The sequence below is a fragment of the Arachis stenosperma genome, chromosome 7 (assembly GCF_014773155.1).
Source record: "Arachis stenosperma cultivar V10309 chromosome 7, arast.V10309.gnm1.PFL2, whole genome shotgun sequence".
Taxonomy (NCBI): domain Eukaryota; kingdom Viridiplantae; phylum Streptophyta; class Magnoliopsida; order Fabales; family Fabaceae; genus Arachis; species Arachis stenosperma.
Window position 1 is genome coordinate 25,667,187 of NC_080383.1, and position 19,823 is coordinate 25,687,009.

Genomic DNA, 19,823 nt, shown 5'->3' on the forward strand with positions numbered 1-19,823 from the left:
TTCAAAGTCACCCTCAGGAATCCCAGCGTTAAACGCTGGAACTGGCACCCAAATGGGAGTTAAACGCCCAAACTGGCATAAAAGCTGGCGTTTAACTCCAAGAAGAGTCTCTGCACGAAAATGCTTCATTGCTCAGTCCATGCACACACCAAGTGGGCCCGGAAGTGGATTTTTATGTCATTTACTCATCTTTGTACACCTTAGGCTACTAGTTCTCTATAAGTAGGACCTTTTACTATTGTATTTTCATCTTTGGATTGTTTTTGATCCTTTGATCATCTTTGGACATCTAGTTCTTAGATCATTTGGGGGCTGGCCATTCGGCCATGCCTAGACCTTATGCTTATGTATTTTCAACGGTGGAGTTTCTACACACCATAGATTAAGGTGTGGAGCTCTGCTGTACCTCGAGTATTAATGCAATTACTATTGTTCTTCTATTCAATTCCGCTTGTTCTTTGTCCAAGATATCACTTGTTCTTCAACTTGATGAATGTGATGATCCGTGACACATCATCATCTCACCTATGAACAAGGTGACTGACAACCACTTTTGTTCTACAAGCAACCAAGGCTCTAGTGAATATCTCTTGGATTCATGATTGCACGATGCATGGTTGATCGCCTGACAACCGAGTGCTCGCCTGACAAATGAGCCAACCATTCCGTGAGATCAGAGTCTTCGTGGTATAGGCAAGAACTGATGGCAGCATTCAAGAGAATCCGGAAGGTCTAACCTTGTCTGTGGTATTCTGAGTAGGATTCAATGACTGAATGACTGTGACGTGCTTCAAACTCCTAGCAGGCGGGGCGTTAGTGACAGACGCAAAAGTATCGATGGATATTATTCCGGCCTGACCGAGAACCGACAGCTGAATTCCGCGTGCTGTGACAGAGCATATGCAATCGTTTTCACTGAGAGGATGGGAGGTAGCCATTGACAACGGTGAAACCCTACACGAGCTTGCCATGGAAAGGAGTAGGAAGGATTGGATGAAGACAGTAGGAAAGCAGAGAGACGGAAGGGAAGGCATTCATGCGCTTATCTGAAGTTCCTACCAATGAATTACATAAGTATCTCTATCTTTATCTTTTATGTTATTTTCGTTCATCACCATATCCATTTGAGTCTGCCTGACTAAGATTTGCAAGATGACCATAGCTTGCTTCATACTAACAATCTCCGTGGGATCGACCCTTACTCACGTAAGGTATTACTTGGACGACCCAGTGCACTTGCTGGTTAGTTGTGCGAAGTTGTGTAATGCCATGGAATTGAAGTACCAAGTTTTTGGAGTTCATGACCGGGGATTATGAGAGTTGTGAAAAGTATTGTTCACAATTTCGCGCACCAAGTTTTTGGCGCCGTTGCCGGGGATTGTTCAGTTTGGACAACTGACGGTTCATCTTGTTGCTTAGATTAGGTATTTTTTTTCGAAATTCTTGAAGATGAATTCTAGAGTTTCATGATGATTTGTTGAAATCTGGCTGGCTGAGAAGCCATGTCTAATCTCATTGGACCGAGGTTTCAACTTATCATCACAAGAGCTTATTGATTTTAATCAATCTTGCTTTTGGAGCAGTGATCTGCTAAGGCTTGGCTGGCCTTTGGCCATGTCTAGTGTTTTGGACCGAAGCTTTCTTTGAAAGCTTGGCTGGCTGTGAAGCCATGTCTAATTCCTGGACCGGAGTCTTAGACTAGCATTGCACTGATTCCTGGAATTCTCATTAAGAATTTTGATATCTTTTTCCACTTAATTTTCGAAAAACATAAAAAAAAAATCAAAAAAATCATAAAAAACCAAAAATATGTTATGTTTCTTGTTGAGACACTAGTCTCATCTTAAGTTTGGTGTCAATTGCATTCATTCATGTGTCTTGGTGATCTTCAAGATGTTCTTGATGATTTACTTGCTCTAATCTTTGAATTCTATTGACTTGAAGTATTTTGTGTGTCTCATATGCATTCTCATTAGTGTCAGTAGTATACAAACTGCTAAGTTTGGTGTCTTGCATGTATTGTTATTTGATTTTAGTGCATTTTGATTATTCTTTATTATTAAAAATCCAAAAATATTTTTAATTTGTGTCTTTTCAAGTCAATAACACAGAGAATTGAAGATTCAGAACATACAGCAGAGGAATTGCACAGAAAAAGCTGGGCGTTCAAAACGCCCAGTGAAGAAGGACAGACTGGCGTTTAAACGCCAGCCAGGGTACCTGGTTGGGCGTTTAACGCCCAAAAGGGTATAGTTTTGGGCGTTAAACGCCAGAATGTGCACCATTCTGGGCGTTTAACGCCAGGATGGCACAAGGGGGAGAATTTTGTTTTCAAATCAAATTTTTTTCAAGTTTTCAAAGTTTTTCAAAATCAAATCTTTTTCAAATCATATCTTTTCAATCAAATGTTTTCAAAATCAATTTCTTTCCTTTTTCAAAGATACTTACTATCAATTAATGATTTGACTCAACATTTCAAGTATGTTGCCTTTTCTGTTGAGAAAGGTTTAATGTTTGAATCATATCTTTTCTTGATAGCCAAGTTACTAATTTTAAAAATCAAATCTTTTTAAAATTGTTTTCAAATCATATCTTCTCAATCACATTTTTTTTAAAACCAATCATATCTTCTTAAACTCATCTTTTTCAAAATAGTTTTCAATCAAATCTTCTTGATTTCTACTTTCAAAATCTTTTTCAAAAATCATTTTATTTCTTTCCCACTTTCATTTTCAAAAATTAAGTAATGTTTTTCAAAAATATTTTCAAAATCTTTCACTTAATTTTCGAAAATTACTTCCCTTCTCCTCACATCCTTCTATTTATGGACTAACACTATCCCTTAATGCAAAATTCGAACTCCATTCCCTCTGATAAGTTCGAATTTTCTACTTCTGTCTTCTACTCTTCTTTTCCTCTGACACTTCAAGGAATCTCTAGACTGTGACATAGAGGATTCCACATTTTCTTGTTCCCTTCTCTTTCATATGAGCAGGAGCAGAGACAAAGGCATTCTTGTTGAAGCTGACCCTGAACCTGAGAGGACCTTGAAGCGAAAGCTAAGAGAAGCTAAAGCACAACTCTCTTTAGAGGACCTGACCGAATTCTTCAAAGAAGAAGAACACATGGCAGCCGAAAACAACAATGCCAACAATGCAAGGAAGGTGCTGGGTGACTTTACTGCACCTACTCCCGACTTCTATGGGAGAAGCATCTCTATCCCTGCCATTGGAGCAAACAACTTTGAGCTTAAGCCTCAATTAGTTTCTCTAATGCAACAGAATTGCAAGTTCCATGGACTTCCATTGGAAGATCCTCATCAGTTCTTAGCTGAGTTCTTGCAAATCTGTGACACTGTCAAGACTAATGGGGTAGACCCTGAGGTCTATAGACTCATGCTATTCCCTTTTGCTGTAAGAGACAGAGCTAGAATATGGTTGGATTCTCAACCTAAAGAAAGCCTGGACTCTTGGGAAAAGCTAGTCAGTGCCTTCTTGGCAAAGTTCTTTCCACCTCAAAAATTGAGTAAGCTTAGAGTGGAAGTCCAAACCTTCAGACAGAAGGATGGAGAATCCCTCTATGAAGCTTGGGAAAGATACAAACAATTGATCAGAAAATGTCCTTCTGACATGCTTTCTGAATGGAGCATCATAGGTATTTTCTATGATGGTCTCTCTGAACTATCCAAGATGTCTTTGGACAGCTCTGCTGGAGGATCTCTTCATCTGAAGAAGACGCCTACAGAAGCTCAAGAGCTAATTGAAATGGTTGCAAATAACCAATTCATGTACACTTCTGAAAGGAATCCTGTGAACAATGGGACTAATCAGAAGAAAGGAGTTCTTGAGATTGATGCTCTGAATGCCATTCTGGCTCAGAACAAAATATTGACTCAACAAGTCAATTTGATCTCTCAAAGTCTGTCTGGAATGCAAAATGCACCAAGCAGTACTAAGGATGCTTCATCTGAGGAAGAAGCCTATGATCCTGAGAACCCTTCAATGGAAGAGGTGAATTACCTAGGAGAACCCTATGGAAACACCTATAATTCTTCATGGAGAAATCACCCAAATTTCTCATGGAAGAATCAAGAGAGACCTCAACAAGGTTTCAACAACAACAATGGTGGAAAAAATAGGTTTAGCAATGGCAAGCCTTTTCCATCATCTTCTCAGCAACAGACAGAGAGTTCTAAGCATAATACCTCTGACTTAGCAACCATGGTCTCTGATCTAATCAAAACCACTCAAAGTTTCATGACTGAAACAAGGTCCTCCATTAGGAATTTGGAGGCACAAGTGGGTCAGCTGAGTAAGAAAATCACTGAACTCCCTCCTAGTACTCTCCCAAGCAATACAGAAGAAAATCCAAAAGGAGAGTGCAAAGCCATCAACATGGCCGAATTCTGGGAAGAAGAAGAGGCAGTGAACGCCACTGAGGAAGACCTCACTGGACGTCCACTGGCCTCCAATGAGTTCCCCAATGAGGAACCATGGGAATCTGAGGATCAAAATGAGACCATAGAGATTCCATTGGAATTACTTCTGCCATTCATGAGCTCTGATGAGTATTCTTCCTCTGAAGAGGATGAGTATGTCACTGAAGAGCAAGTTGCTAAATACCTTGGAGCAATCATGAAGCTAAATGACAAGTTATTTGGAAATGAGACTTGGGAGGATGAACCCCCTTTGCTCACCAAAGAACTGGATAACTTGTCTAGGCAGAAATTACCTCAAAAGAGACAAGATCCTGGGAAGTTTTCAATACCTTGTACCATAGGCACCATGACCTTCAAGAAGACTCTGTGTGACTTAGGGTCAAGTGTAAACCTCATGCCTCTCTCTGTAATGGAGAAGCTAGGGATCTTTGAGGTGCAAGTTGCAAAAATCTCACTAGAGATGGCAGACAACTCAAGAAAACAAGCTTATGGACTTGTAGAGGATGTTCTGGTAAAAGTTGAAGACCATTACATCCCTACTGATTTCATAGTCCTAGAGACTGGGAAGTGCATGGATGAATCCATCATCCTTGGCAGACCCTTCCTAGCCACAGCAAGGGCTGTGATTGATGTTGATAGAGGAGAGTTAATCATTCAAGTGAATGAAGAATCCTTTGGGTTTAAGGCTCAAGGATATCCCTCTGTCACCATGGAGAGGAAGCTTGAAGAGCTTCTCTCAAATCAGAGTCAAACAGAGCCCCCACAGTCAAACTCTAAGTTTGGTGTTGGGAGGCCACAACCAAACTCTAAGTTTGGTGTTGAACCCCCACATTCAAACTCTAAGTTTGGTGTTGGGAGGTTCCAACATTGCTCTGATCTTTTGTGAGGCTCCATGAGAGTCCTCTGTCAAGCTAATGACATTAAAGAAGCGCTTGTTGGGAGGCAACCCAATGTTTTATAATTAACTATTTCCTTTTGTTATTTTATCTTTTTTGTAGGTTGATGATCATAAGAAGTCACAAAATCAATGAAAAAAGCAAAAACAGAATGAAAAACAGGAAGAAAAATAGCACACCCTGGAGGACGCACTTACTGGCGTTTAAACGCCAGTAAGGTTAGCTGTTGGGCATTTAACGCCCAGTCTGGCACCATTCTGGGCGTTTAACGCCAGAAAAGGGCACCAGACTGGCGTTAAACGCCAGAAAGGGGCAAGAAGCTGGCGTTAAACGCCAGAAATGGGCACCAGCCCGGCGTTTAACGCCAGAAATGGCACAAAACGTGATTTTGCTAGCCATTTGGTGCAGGGATGACTTTTCCTTGACACCACAGGATCTGTGGACCCCACAGGATCCCCACCAACCCCACCACACTCTCTCTCTTCTTCACCCATTCACCAATCACCTCAACTCCTCTTCCCCAAAAACCCCTTACCTATCAAATCCCCTCTTTCTCTTCACCACTCACATCCATCCTTCATAAAACCCCACCCACCCCTCCATTCAAATTCAAACCACTTTCCCACCCAAACCCACCCTCAAATGGCCGAACCACCCTCTCCCTCTCTCCTATATAAACCCTCCTTCACTCCTTCATTTTCACACACCTTAAACACCATCTCTCTCCCCTTTGGCCGAATACAAAGCCATTCCCTTTCTCCTCATTTCTTCTTCTTCTACTCTCTTCTTCTTCTTTTGCTCGAGGACGAGCAAACATTTTAAGTTTGGTGTGGTAAAAGCATTACTTTTTGTTTTTCCATAACCATTTATGGCATCCAAGGCCGGAGAAACCTCTAAAAGGAGGAAAGGGAAGGCAAAAACTTCCACCTCCGAGTCATGGGAGATGGATAGATTCATCTCAAGGATGCATCAAGACCACTTCTATGAAGTTGTGGCATTGAAGAAGGTGATCCCCGAGGTCCCCTTTTCACTCAAAAAGGGTGAATATCCGGAGATCCGACATGAGATCCGAAGAAGAGGTTGGGAAGTTCTTACCAACCCCATTCAACAAGTCGGAATCTTGATGGTTCAAGAGTTCTATGCCAATGCATGGATCACCAAGAACCATGACCAAAGTATGAACCCAAATCCAAAGAATTATCTTACTATGGTTCGGGGGAATTACTTGGATTTTAGTCCGGAAAGTGTAAGGTTGGCATTCAATTTGCCCATGATGCAAGGAGATGAACATCCTTACACTAGAAGGGTCAACTTTGATCAAAGGTTGGACCAAGTCCTCACAGTCATATGTGAAGAGGGCGCACAATGGAAGAGAGATTCAAGAGGCAAGCCGGTTCAATTGAGAAGGCATGACCTCAAACCCATGGCTAGAGGATGGTTGGAGTTCATTCAACGCTCAATCATTCCCACTAGCAACCGGTCCGAAGTTACTCTAGACCGGGCCATCATGATTCATAGCATCATGATTGGAGAAGAAGTGGAAGTTCATGAGGTCATAGCCCAAGAACTCTATAAGGTGGCGGACAAGTCCTCTACCTTAGCAAGGTTAGCCTTTCCTCATCTCATTTGTCACCTCTGTTATTCAGTAGGAGTTGACATAGAGGGAGACATCCCCATTGATGAGGATAAGCCCATCACTAAGAAAAGGATGGAGCACACAAGAGACCCTACTCATCATGAGATCCCTGAGATGCCCCAAGGGATGCACTCTCCTCCACAAAACTATTGGGAGCAACTGAACACCTCCCTAGGAGAACTAAGTTCCAACATGGGACAACTAAGGGTGGAGCATCAAGAACATTCCATCATCCTTCATGAGATTAGAGAAGACCAAAGAATCATGAGGGAGGAGCAACAAAGACAAGGAAGAGACATTGAGGAGCTCAAGCACTCCATAGGATCTTCAAGAGGAAGAAAGAGCCGCCATCACTAAGGTGGACCCGTTCTTTGATTTCCTTGTTCTTTATTCTTCTGTTTTTCGAATTTTATGCTTATGTTTATCCATGTTTGTGTCTTGTGATCATTAGTGTCTTAGTGTCTATGCCTTAAAGTTATGAATGTCCTATGAATCCATCACCTTTCTTGAATAAAAACGTGCTTAATTGAAAAAAAAAGAAAAGAATTGCATGAATTTTGAATTTTATAATAGTTTAATTATTTTGATGTGGTGGCAATACTCTTGTTCTCTGAATGTATGCTTAAACAGTGCATATGTATCTTGAATTTGTGGTTCATGAAGGTTGGCTCTTGAAAGAATGATGAAAAAGGAGACATGTTACTGAGGATCTGAAAAATCATTAAAAATGATTCTTGAAGCAAGAAAAAGCAGTGAATACAAAAAAAAAAAGAGAAAGCAAGCGAAAAAAAAAAACCGAAAAAAAAAAAGAAAAAGAGAAGAAGAAAGAAAAAGAAAGAATAAAGTTGTGATCCAAGGCAAAAAGAGTGTGCTTAAGAACCCTGGACACCTCTAATTGGGGACTTTAGCAAAGCTGAGTCACAATCTAAAAAGGTTCACCCAATTATGTGTCTGTGGCATGTATGTATCCGGTGGTAATACTGGAAGACAGAGTGCTTTGGGTCACGGCCAAGACTCATAAAGTAGCTGTGTTCAAGAATCATCATACTCTACTAGGAGAATCAATAACACTATCTGGATTCTGAGTTCCTAAAGAAGCCAACCATTCTGAATTTCAAAGGATAGAGTGAGATGCCAAAACTGTTCAGAGGCAAAAAGCTAAAAGCCCCGCTCATCTAATTAATACTGATCTTCATAGATGTTTTTGGAATTCATTGCATATTCTCTTCTTTTTATCTTATTTGATTTTCAGTTGCTTGAGGACAAGCAACAATTTAAGTTTGGTGTTGTGATGAGCGGATAATTTATATACTTTTTGGCATTGTTTTTAGTATGTTTTTGGTATGATCTAGTTAGTTTTTAGTATATTTTCATTAGTTTTTAGCTAAAATTCACTTTTCTGGACTTTACTATGAGTTTGTGTGTTTTTCTGTGATTTCAGGTATTTTCTGGCTGAAATTGAGGGACCTGAGCAAAAATCTGATTCAGAGACTGAAAAGGACTGCAGATGCTGTTGGATTCTGACCTCCCTGCACTCGAAGTGGATTTTCTCGAGCTACAGAAGCCCAATTGGCGCGCTCTCAACGGCGTTGGAAAGTAGACATCCTGGGCTTTCCAGCAATATATAATAGTCCATACTTTGCCCAAGTTTTGATGGCCCAAACCGGCGTTCAAAGTCACCCTCAGGAATCCCAGCGTTAAACGCTGGAACTGGCACCCAAATGGGAGTTAAACGCCCAAACTGGCATAAAAGCTGGCGTTTAACTCCAAGAAGAGTCTCTGCACGAAAATGCTTCATTGCTCAGCCCAAGCACACACCAAGTGGGCCCGGAAGTGGATTTTTATGTCATTTACTCATCTTTGTACACCTTAGGCTACTAGTTCTCTATAAGTAGGACCTTTTACTATTGTATTTTCATCTTTGGATTGTTTTTGATCCTTTGATCATCTTTGGACATCTAGTTCTTAGATCATTTGGGGGCTGGACATTCGGCCATGCCTAGACCTTATGCTTATGTATTTTCAACGGTGGAGTTTCTACACACCATAGATTAAGGTGTGGAGCTCTGCTGTACCTCGAGTATTAATGCAATTACTATTGTTCTTCTATTCAATTCCGCTTGTTCTTTGTCCAAGATATCACTTGTTCTTCAACTTGATGAATGTGATGATCCGTGACACTCATCATCATTCTCACCTATGAACAAGGTGACTGACAACCACTTTTGTTCTACAAGCAACCAAGGCTCTAGTGAATATCTCTTGGATTCATGATTGCACGATGCATGGTTGATCGCCTGACAACCGAGTGCTCGCCTGACAAATGAGCCAACCATTCCGTGAGATCAGAGTCTTCGTGGTATAGGCAAGAACTGATGGCAGCATTCAAGAGAATCCGGAAGGTCTAACCTTGTCTGTGGTATTCTGAGTAGGATTCAATGACTGAATGACTGTGACGTGCTTCAAACTCCTAGCAGGCGGGGCGTTAGTGACAGACGCAAAAGTATCGATGGATATTATTCCGGCCTGACCGAGAACCGACAGCTGAATTCCGCGTGCTGTGACAGAGCATATGCAATCGTTTTCACTGAGAGGATGGGAGGTAGCCATTGACAACGGTGAAACCCTACACGAGCTTGCCATGGAAAGGAGTAGGAAGGATTGGATGAAGACAGTAGGAAAGCAGAGAGACGGAAGGGAAGGCATCTTCATGCGCTTATCTGAAGTTCCTACCAATGAATTACATAAGTATCTCTATCTTTATCTTTTATGTTATTTTCGTTCATCACCATATCCATTTGAGTCTGCCTGACTAAGATTTGCAAGATGACCATAGCTTGCTTCATACTAACAATCTCCGTGGGATCGACCCTTACTCACGTAAGGTATTACTTGGACGACCCAGTGCACTTGCTGGTTAGTTGTGCGAAGTTGTGTAATGCCATGGAATTGAACTACCAAGTTTTTGGAGTTCATGACCGGGGATTATGAGAGTTGTGAAAAGTATTGTTCACAATTTCGCGCACCAAAACTCCACCGTTGAAAATACATAAGAACAAGGTCTAGGCATGGCCGTGAGGCCAGCCTCCCAATGATCTAAGATAGCATAAAACTACTCAAAGATAGCTACCATGATGAGAATACCATAGTAAAAGGTCCTATATGTAGAGAACTAGTAGCTTAGGGTTTACAAAGATGAGTAAATGACATAAAAATCCACTTCCGGACCCACTTGGTGTGTGCTTGGGCTGAGCATTGAAGCTTTCATGTGTAGAGACTTTTCTTGGAGTTAAACGCCAGCTTTTGTGCCAGTTTGGGCGTTTAACTCCCATTCTTGTGCCAGTTCCGGCGTTTAATGCCGGGCAGTTTTGAGCTGATTTGGAACGCCGGTTTGGGCCATTAAATCTCAAACAAAGTATGGACTATTATACATTGCTGGAAAGCCTAGGATGTCTACTTTCCAACGCAGTTGAGAGCGCATCAATTGGGTTTCTGTAGCTCCAGAAAATCCACTTCGAGTGCAGGGAGGTCAGAATCCAACAGCATCTGCAGTCCTTTTCAACCTTTGAATCAGATTTTTGCTCAGGTCCCTCAATTTCAACCAGAAAATACCTGAAATCACAGAAAAATACACAAACTCATAGTAAAGTCCAGAAAAGTGAATTTTAACTAAAAACTAATAAAAATATAATAAAAACTAACTAAAACAAACTAAAAACATACTAAAAACAATGCCAAAAAGCGTATAAATTATCCGCTCATCATGTTTAATGCAACATGTGTTACGGAATCAAAAGAGGCCAAACAAGAGCCTAACCAAGAGGCAAAAAGATTTTATCATCTGTTAGAATCTGCTGCAAAATCTTTGTTCGAGGGGTGCGTTGATAAATCGCTATTTTACGGTTTATCTTATGCTTATTTCAGTAGATTTTACCCATTATTCTCACACTTATTCATGTAAATTGCATGTTTTATATTTTTCTTCCTGATTTTGTGCTATGATTGAAAACATGCTTTTTTGGCCTTAAATTTGCTACTTTTAATTCCTCCTTATTACCATTCGATGTCGTGATATGTTTTTTGAGTGTTTTTAGAGTTTATATGGCAGGAATGACTTAGAGGATGGAAAGGAAGCATGCAAAAGTGGAAGGAACACAAGAAAACGAGGAATTCTGAAGCTGGCAGCGACGCGCACGCATGGGCGACACGTACACGTGAACTACGCATGCGCGTGACCAAGATTTTTACTCATTGACTCGTACGCGTGGGCGACGTGTATGCGTGACGAGCGTCACGTGCTACAATTCACAGAAAACACTAGGGGCAATTTCTGGGCTCCTTTTTGACCCAGTTTCAGACCCGAAATTCCAAATTAAAGGCTGCAGAGTGGAGCAGATGGGGACATACATTTCTGATTCCTCATTATTCACACTTTAGGTTTTAGATGTAGTTTTCTAGTGAGAGAGGCTTTCTCCTCTCTCTAGGTTTTAGGTTTTTAGTTTTATTTCTTCCCCAATTCAGATTTTCATGTTGCTTTAATTTAGTTTCTCTTCTACATTCTATTATTCTAGTACTTTAGTTATCTATTTCCCTTTATGGTTTCCTTATTTTGCTAATTTGGTTTATGAATTCTTCATGTTAGATTCAATTTCTTATTAATGCAATTTGAGGTACTTCATGTTTATTGCTTCTCTCTTCATTTGTTATTGTGTCTTGCAATTGGGTATCTTAGATTTTATTATCTCTTATTAATGTTCTATGTTTTTATTCTGTGCCTTCCAAGTGTTTGATAAAATACTTGGGAGGATTTTAAATTAGATTTTTATGTTCTTAACTTGGATTGATTATTTAGAGACTCTTGATTTATCAAAAGTCTTTTGTTGATTGGTAATTGAGACTTGCTAGTTGGCTTAGACTTTACTAAATCTAGTCTTTGATTAGGACTTGTGAACCTAAGTTGACTTTGCTCACTTGACTTTTCTTAATTGTTAGAGGTTAACTAAGTGAAAGCAAAAGGCAATTACCATCACAATTGATAATGATAATTAGGATAAGACTTCTAATTCTTTTTCCTTATTAGGAGCTTTCTTAGTTATTATTTTACTTCTTTGTTATTTACATTCCTTGCTTATTAAACTCAAAACCCAAAAAGATACTTTTCTATAACCAATTATAAGTACACTTCCCTGCAATTTCTTGAGAGACGACCCGAGGTTTAATACTTCGGTTGATTTTATTGGGTTTGCTTAAGTGACAAACATATTAAATTTGATTGAGGTTTAATTGTCGGTTTAGAACTATACTTGCAACGCGATTATTTTTGTAAAAATATTTACCGATGATTTTTCCCCTATCATGTGTTCATTTAGAGTTATCTACATGTGTTAGAATGATGAGTATTAAGTTGGAGTCAAATTATACTCAAGAGTCTTTTGATAAGTGGGCCACACTTTACAACAAACTGGTACCTGTTGGCACCACGAACATCCCTCGAAACCACTATGAAAGAAAGAAGTTAGTTTCGAAATTGGGTTTAAATTCGTTGAAAATTGATTGTTGTTTGAATGGTTGTATGCTGTATTACAAGAGTAATGCAGACCTAACTAAATGTGGATTTTGTAGATCTCCAAAGTTCCAAGTTGAGAGAGAACAGATTGGTAAACGCCAGTTAAAGAGAGTTCCAATGAAATGGATGCACTACTTACCCTTAATCCCTAGGCTGAAACGATTGTATGTATCGATAAGGTCAATCCTTCACATGAACTAGCATAGTAACAACAGAGATGATGGAATCATGACACATCCGTCACACAGAGAAGCTTGGTAATATTTTGATTGGATCCTACATTTACGAGCGAGCCTAGAAACATTAGACTAGCTTTGTGCTCTAACGGGCTCGCATTGAATTCCAATTTTTGTAAGGCATACTCTTGTTGGCCTGTAATCATGTCACCTTATAACCTGAGTCCCGAAATGTGCATGACGAACCCTTACATGTTCCTAACTTGTATTAGACCTGGTCTCAACAACCAAAGGCCAAAATAGATATCTTTTTACAGCCCTTGGTGGATGAGTTAAACGTGTTATGGATCCATGGTGTAGAAACGTATAATATTTCGACGAAGGCAAACTTCCAACTGCATGCTGCATTGATGTGGACCATTAACGACTTTCCTGCATATGGGATGTTATTAGATTGGTCCATTTAGGGCTGAATGGCATGTACCATTTGTACAGAGGATACACAGGTATTTTGGTTGACGAATGGCGGTAAGAATTCGTGGTTTGATTGTCATCGAATAATTTTTGACATGGATTATCCTTTTCAACGCAATAAGCACTCGTTCATAAAGAATGAAAGTAAACAATAAGAGGCACATGTGAGGTTGGGTGGTAGGCAAGTTTGGCATCGTGTTAGTAGAATTCCAAGGATCGTCAATAACGGGACAGGTTTGAGATCTCCAGGATATGGCAAGGAGCATAATTGGACTAAATAGAGTATATTTGGAGTTGCCTTATTGAAAAGACAACTTAGTTCGATATTGTCTTAATGTGATGCAGATTGAAAAAACTTATTTGATAATATTATGAACACAGTAATGGACAATGAGCGAACAAAAGATAACGATAAGGCTAGGTTAGACTTGGTGGACATTTGTGGGCGGCCAGATCTAAACTTGAAGAGACTTAATAACGGATGGTGGGTTAAAACAAAGGTTGTATTCGCTCTAATGAAGGACCAGAGACAAAATATTTGTAACTTGATTAAAGGATTAAGGTTTCCTGATGGTTCTTCTAACTTGAGCAGGTGTGTAAACGTCTTATAGGGTAGACTTACTGGGTTGAAGAGTCATGATTGTCATGTCTTCATGGAAATTTTGCTTCCTACCGCATTTAGAAAACTTTCAACCAACATCTAGAAACCCCTCACAAAAATAAGTAAGTTTTTTGAGGAGTTATGTGCTACAAAACTTAGTATTAATGATCTCACAGTCATAGACAAGAACATTTCCATCATACTTGGTAAGCTAGAAAGGATATTCGCACCATCTGTTTTTGACGTTATGGACCACTTAGCAATCTACCTACCATACGAAGAAATACTATGTGGGATGGTCCAATTTAGGTGGATGTACCCATTTGAATGGATGATTTGGTTCATTCAAGTGCACCATAAATAACAGAGCTCAGATTAAGAGCAGCATCTGCGAAGCATTTCTAGGTAAGAAAACATCTGCATTTTACTCATTATATTTTCTGCCTCATGCTGAGTCACGTAGAACAATAGTTGCAAGGAACGATAAGAGGGGAGAATCCTCGTCAAGTGGAACAACATACCCAATCTTTGCTCCGGAAGGAGCTGCAATGGGTGCGGGGAAGTAACTACTGGTTAGAGCTGAAGGAAATCGATGCCGCACATCTGCATGTGTTATTTAGCTATGACTAGATTTTATCCTACCTCATGTGGGTTTTTTAAGTCTTCATAAATATTGCAGTAAGTAAGATACTAACTTCTTAATCTAATCAAAACTTCTTTCTCCTTTTCTATTATATAGGTTATTCCAAGAGGCAAATCCTGATACCTCATTGAACAATTTTTCACATTGGTTCAGAGAATACGTCAGCACTAGCATGCATTTAAATGACACAATATATTCGAAACTAGTTGTATTGAGTTTATGCCCAATGAACAAGGACACTAGCTACCCAGTATACAATGTTAATGGATATCGGCTCTATTCTTTACAGTGGTCAATTGAAAAGAAAACAGATAACACCAGAGTATGGGTTTGTGGGGATTCAGGCGGTGGTCATTCTGATTGGTTTAGTGTGTTACACAACATAATTCAATTAGAGCATTTCTATCACACAACGTACAAGGTGTGCATATTTAAATGAGAATGGTATGATCCAAGTTCGAGACAAGGAACACGAAAGCACAAGGACTACGATATCACTGAAGTTATTGTAACTAGGAAATATAAGCAATACGATCCTTTTATTTTACCTCAAAATGCACAACATGTATACTAATTGCCTTATCCGAGTTCATGCAAGTCCAGTTGGGTGGTTGTGGTTAAGACTAAGCCAAGAGGCCGCATTGAGTCTGATGATAGGACAGAGGGTCAGGAACCTTACCAAATTGATGACACAAATCCTTCGAAAATGGTGGTTAATACCGGTGAGCCGATCACCCTTATGTCGACTATTATGGACGATGACATCATTGACCTTGGAATAGATGATGACGCACTACCACTAGAGGACGACAATCTTCAAGAAGAAGACAGGGTCGATGGCGACGAAGAAGAGAAAGACAAGTTCGATGATTAGGAAACTACCTTGGAAGAGGAGGACGGTGAACCAAAAGAAGAAGATGATGAATCTGAATAGGGTTAATGTAAATATAGTTCTATGATATGTATTTCTTTACCAAACTTTGAGAACAATGTAATATAATTAGCATTGTTTCAGATATTTCAATTACCAACCTTTTGTATTTTTAATTTGTTTGTTTGATATTTCATATCAGGTTTAAAGTACTATTTTAATTATTAATTATCATTAGGGTACATTGTAGATGGACGGAAAAAGATTATTAAAAAAATAAAAAAAGACTACCATCGGAATATGCCGACGGTAACAGCCCAGTCAATTTTTCAAAAAATAAAAAAATAAAACATTTCCGTCGACATTACCGTCGAATTAGTCCACCGGTAAAATGGCGCGGAGACGTATGATATGGCGCCAACGTTACCGTCGAAAAATTTTCGACGATAACGTTCAACAGATTCCATTTTCTTAATAACCATATTCTGTCGTTAAATTCGACGGAAATTACTGCCGAACACAAAAATCCGATGGTAATATATATTACTAGCGAGGTTTATTATGTTGGATAAATACAGACGCAAAATCCGACGGTAACCATTGTACCGTCGGATTTTATTCGTTTTTCTAACGGTAATTCCATCGGTATTCAGCGTTTTTTTTTTTTTTTGTAGTGGATAGGAGAGCCCAGCGAATGAAGAACTTAGGTGTGAGTGAGTGTGGGATAAAATGCTAAGAGTTATTTTTTAATTTTAGAAAAATATAAAGATTTTTTTCAATTTGGTTTCCAACCCTAATAGGGAGAATATTTTTTTTAACAAAATATTTTATTATCTTTAATATTTTTGTCATAGTAAGGACTAAATTTAAAAAAAAATTATGATATAAGAACTTAATTAAAAAAAATATAAAAATCTAATTAAAAATTTGTTAAAACTATAAAAATATGCAGAATAATTAAATCTTATATTAATTTAATTTATTGTATTGTTGTTATGTTATGCCTTATGACAGTTTTTGATTTGTTATTACGTAAAAATGTAAAATTTTAGATTTTATTGATATTGAATTAGTAATTTTAGGTCTCTTAAAATTTATATCAATAATTTAAACAATTTTATTATTTATTTATTTAAACTGATTTAACCAAGATGAAATCACAATTAGATCATTGAACTTTTAATTTAAACCATTCTCTTTATCAATTTATTAACCGGTCCAAGTCTCCTAACTTTAGATAGGTTTTATATGCTGTACGTGTGTGTGGCTTATATATACTTTCTGTACGTATCGTTAAATTTAAACACCTGAAATAAACTTAAAATAATATATAACTTAATATTTTTTTTATACATTAGTCAACGCACTAAAGAAAAAAAAAAAAAAAAGAAATCACCTATAAAGATTACTATATATAGATAGGAACAAGTTGGGAATAAGTTGGCAAATATGACTAAAAGTAGGTATGGATTGAGTGGGGCATTCGTTGAATAATATATTTTGCCATCCACCATCCTTGACTGTGACCTTGAATATGGTTGAAGGAATGGTGTTTGTTATTTAATATATCTATAATAATAATATTATTATTTGCATAATCATTATATTGTATAATCAGAAATAGCCATATAAATAAATATAAATTCTAGCAATCTAGCATACATTAAATTGCGTACTTAAGATTAAAACTGTTATATTTAACAAAATATTATTTATATATTAAAATAGTTATTAAAATTAATTGTCATCTATTTCTATATAAATATTTGTGAAGTTTAATATATATTTAATGTATATTTTATATTTTAATAAATATTCTACTAATGACTAAATTTAATGACTAAATTTAATGACTGATTTTAATATATATATATATATATATATATATATATATATATAATATTTATATATTTTATATTATCTTTTTATTTGTACGATGTGATATTAATCTAGTCTAAAAAAATTCTATTAATGTGCCATTAGGATTTTATGTACTCTGCTAGAATTTTTAGAAAGCAATCTTAATTTTCATAATTTGACGCGATTCACGCTAAGTGTGTCACATAGATCACAAATATAACAACAAACACTACTTTCTTAGACTCAGATCAACGTATAAATCAAGATGATGAAGATCTAATTATTGTCTTGGAGGAGAAAGATATTCATGTAGGTATAGAAAGGTGCTTTAGAAGCTTGATAAGAAGACTTTAGGTAAACAAATAATTTTCTGTTGGAATAGTGGAATCGCAATGCAAACTATTTGGAGACAATCACAGAAGTTCAAGGTAATTAATCATGGTAGGAATGTGTTTTAATTTTTCTTTCAAGACAGAAGAGATGCCATAAAAATCGAACGGGATGCACCATAACTCTTTAAGAACTATATTTTAAATATAAAACAATGGAAGGATGATAACGGATTAGGAATTTCGATTTCACCCAAGTTTCGAGGTGGATTCAATTTTGGGGGCTTTCGGAGCACTACAAACAAAAGACCTAGGATGGAAACTAGGTTGCTCGTTTGGGAATTTTCTAGATGTGGATCTCTTTCAAATAAGAGGCCAAAAACACATTATAGTGAAGGCACAAGTCAGCCTAGATATTACTAAATTGATTAAAAGATCCCTACGTGTAGCCAGGTCGAATAAAAGGTGCTGGAGTTTGCTCTGAAGTATGATCGGATCAAGAACTTTTGTAATTACTGCGGCTATGTGAGTCACGAGGTAAGGGTGTGCAATTTTCAACTTAAAGATTCCTTGAAAGGATATGTTAAAGAAGAAAGGTAGGAAACATGATTGAAATCAAATCAAATAGGAAGAAGAGAGAATTCCATGAAAGATAACTTTGACCCTAATTGTTCCGTTAAATGAAGAAATTAGGCAAAATAAGGTTAAAAAGCCTACCCCAGTGAACCTGATCAGAAATTTGGCTAGTTTGTCAATTCAATTACAGCCTACTTGAAAGAAAGATGAAGGAGAAGAGGTAATGAGTAAGAGCATAACAGTGCAGAATGAACTGCTATTAGAACATAATGTAATTTAGATATTGCAACCAATGATAGAAAAAATAGCATTTGAAAAATTACCAGGAAAGAAGTGGAGACCTAGGAATGGAGGGAGAAGGAGACGGATTCGTGTTCATAAGCAAGGACGATAGGAATGCAACAACATATGGGGAGAAGAGGTAAAACTTAAAACTATAAGCTCGAAAAAAAATTCTAAAGGTGGCTGAAAGCAATAGATGGGCCTCAAGGAAAAAGTACGCCTGCTAGACAAAAAAAGATATGCTCAGAAGAGGGCAACGATATTGAAGAGAGAGAGGGTGCAACCCACCACAATGGGTACCCAAAGATTCATGAAGATGATGATGTAAAACTGTCGGGACATGGAAAATCCTTGGATAGTTCAAAACATACAAGGGGTCTGTAGATTCCATTCTCCCGAGGCAATACTTTTATACAAAATAAAAAATATTACCTTAATTTTTAAGAGCGGAACAGAATCAGAATAGCAGCAAACAATTCTAGCCTCAAATTTAATTTAGGTTAATTAGCTCATTCATAATATACAGTAGAGGGAGGATATAACCGGAAGACACTTTAGGCTAGAAATAGCATCAGAAATCTTGAAAACTGCTACTATGAAAGTAGGATAAGATTGGATTACCTGAAAAAGAGAACGAGATGAAAATTTTAAGGTGGCTTCTGGTTATAGAATAACTTTTCAAATGTTGCATTTCTTAATTAATTAACTACCAGCTCTTTGCAGGGAGAAGAATCTTTGGAATTCATTATGGAACCTTCAATGTTTGCCGATGATCAAGGTATTCTTGTGGAAAGCCCTTCAAGACTGCCTCCTAGTCCGTTGTAGATTTCATGTGCGGCTACCAGCGATCCCAGAAAATTTTCCTAGATGTAACAATTTGAGAAAAAACATAAATCACTTCTTAATTGATTGCTCAAGATCACAAGAAGTCTGGCAGAAGTCAGATTTGGGAGTTACCTATTGCAAGATAGCTTAGAGAAATTTTGGGTGCGATGGAGACGATTCTCGAAAGGAGCTCGATGAAGACACCATTGGAAAAGTAACACAGCATAAGTAGCAACTATCCTCTGAAAAATATGGACTGCGAGAAACCTTAAGGTCTTTGAAAGCAAAAGCACCTCTCCAGATTCAATACTCACTTCAGCGCATGAACTCGTAGAGGACTTCCAGAAGAGAAATGAAACTTAGGATGTTTAGCTTTATCTAGTTTAAATTTGATTGGAAAATTTTTTTTTACATTGTTGTTTGGTTGTCTAATTTGGACTCACACCTATGTTCTTTTTTCATTAAAAAATGAATATCGCTTTATTTTTGAAAAAAATATTAACCTAGTCAATATATTAAACACATGACATTAATCTCTGTTTTAGTGAGGCCAGTTACAAGCATAACAACTCCAGATTATTAGGTTATTTATTACAGCTGATTAGTTTTTTGTTAGCCTTAGTTAGTTAGAATCAGTTAGAAGTTAGTTA

General features: G+C 37.8%; 1 non-coding gene across 1 annotated transcript; it reads right to left on the reverse strand.

The window, feature by feature from the left end:
• Positions 1–3,527: 3,527 nt before the first annotated feature.
• Positions 3,528–3,635, reverse strand: LOC130942870 (small nucleolar RNA R71). Its single transcript, XR_009071416.1, has one exon. It is a non-coding gene; the product is annotated as a small nucleolar RNA R71 (small nucleolar RNA).
• Between the last annotated feature and the right edge of the window lie 16,188 nt (positions 3,636–19,823).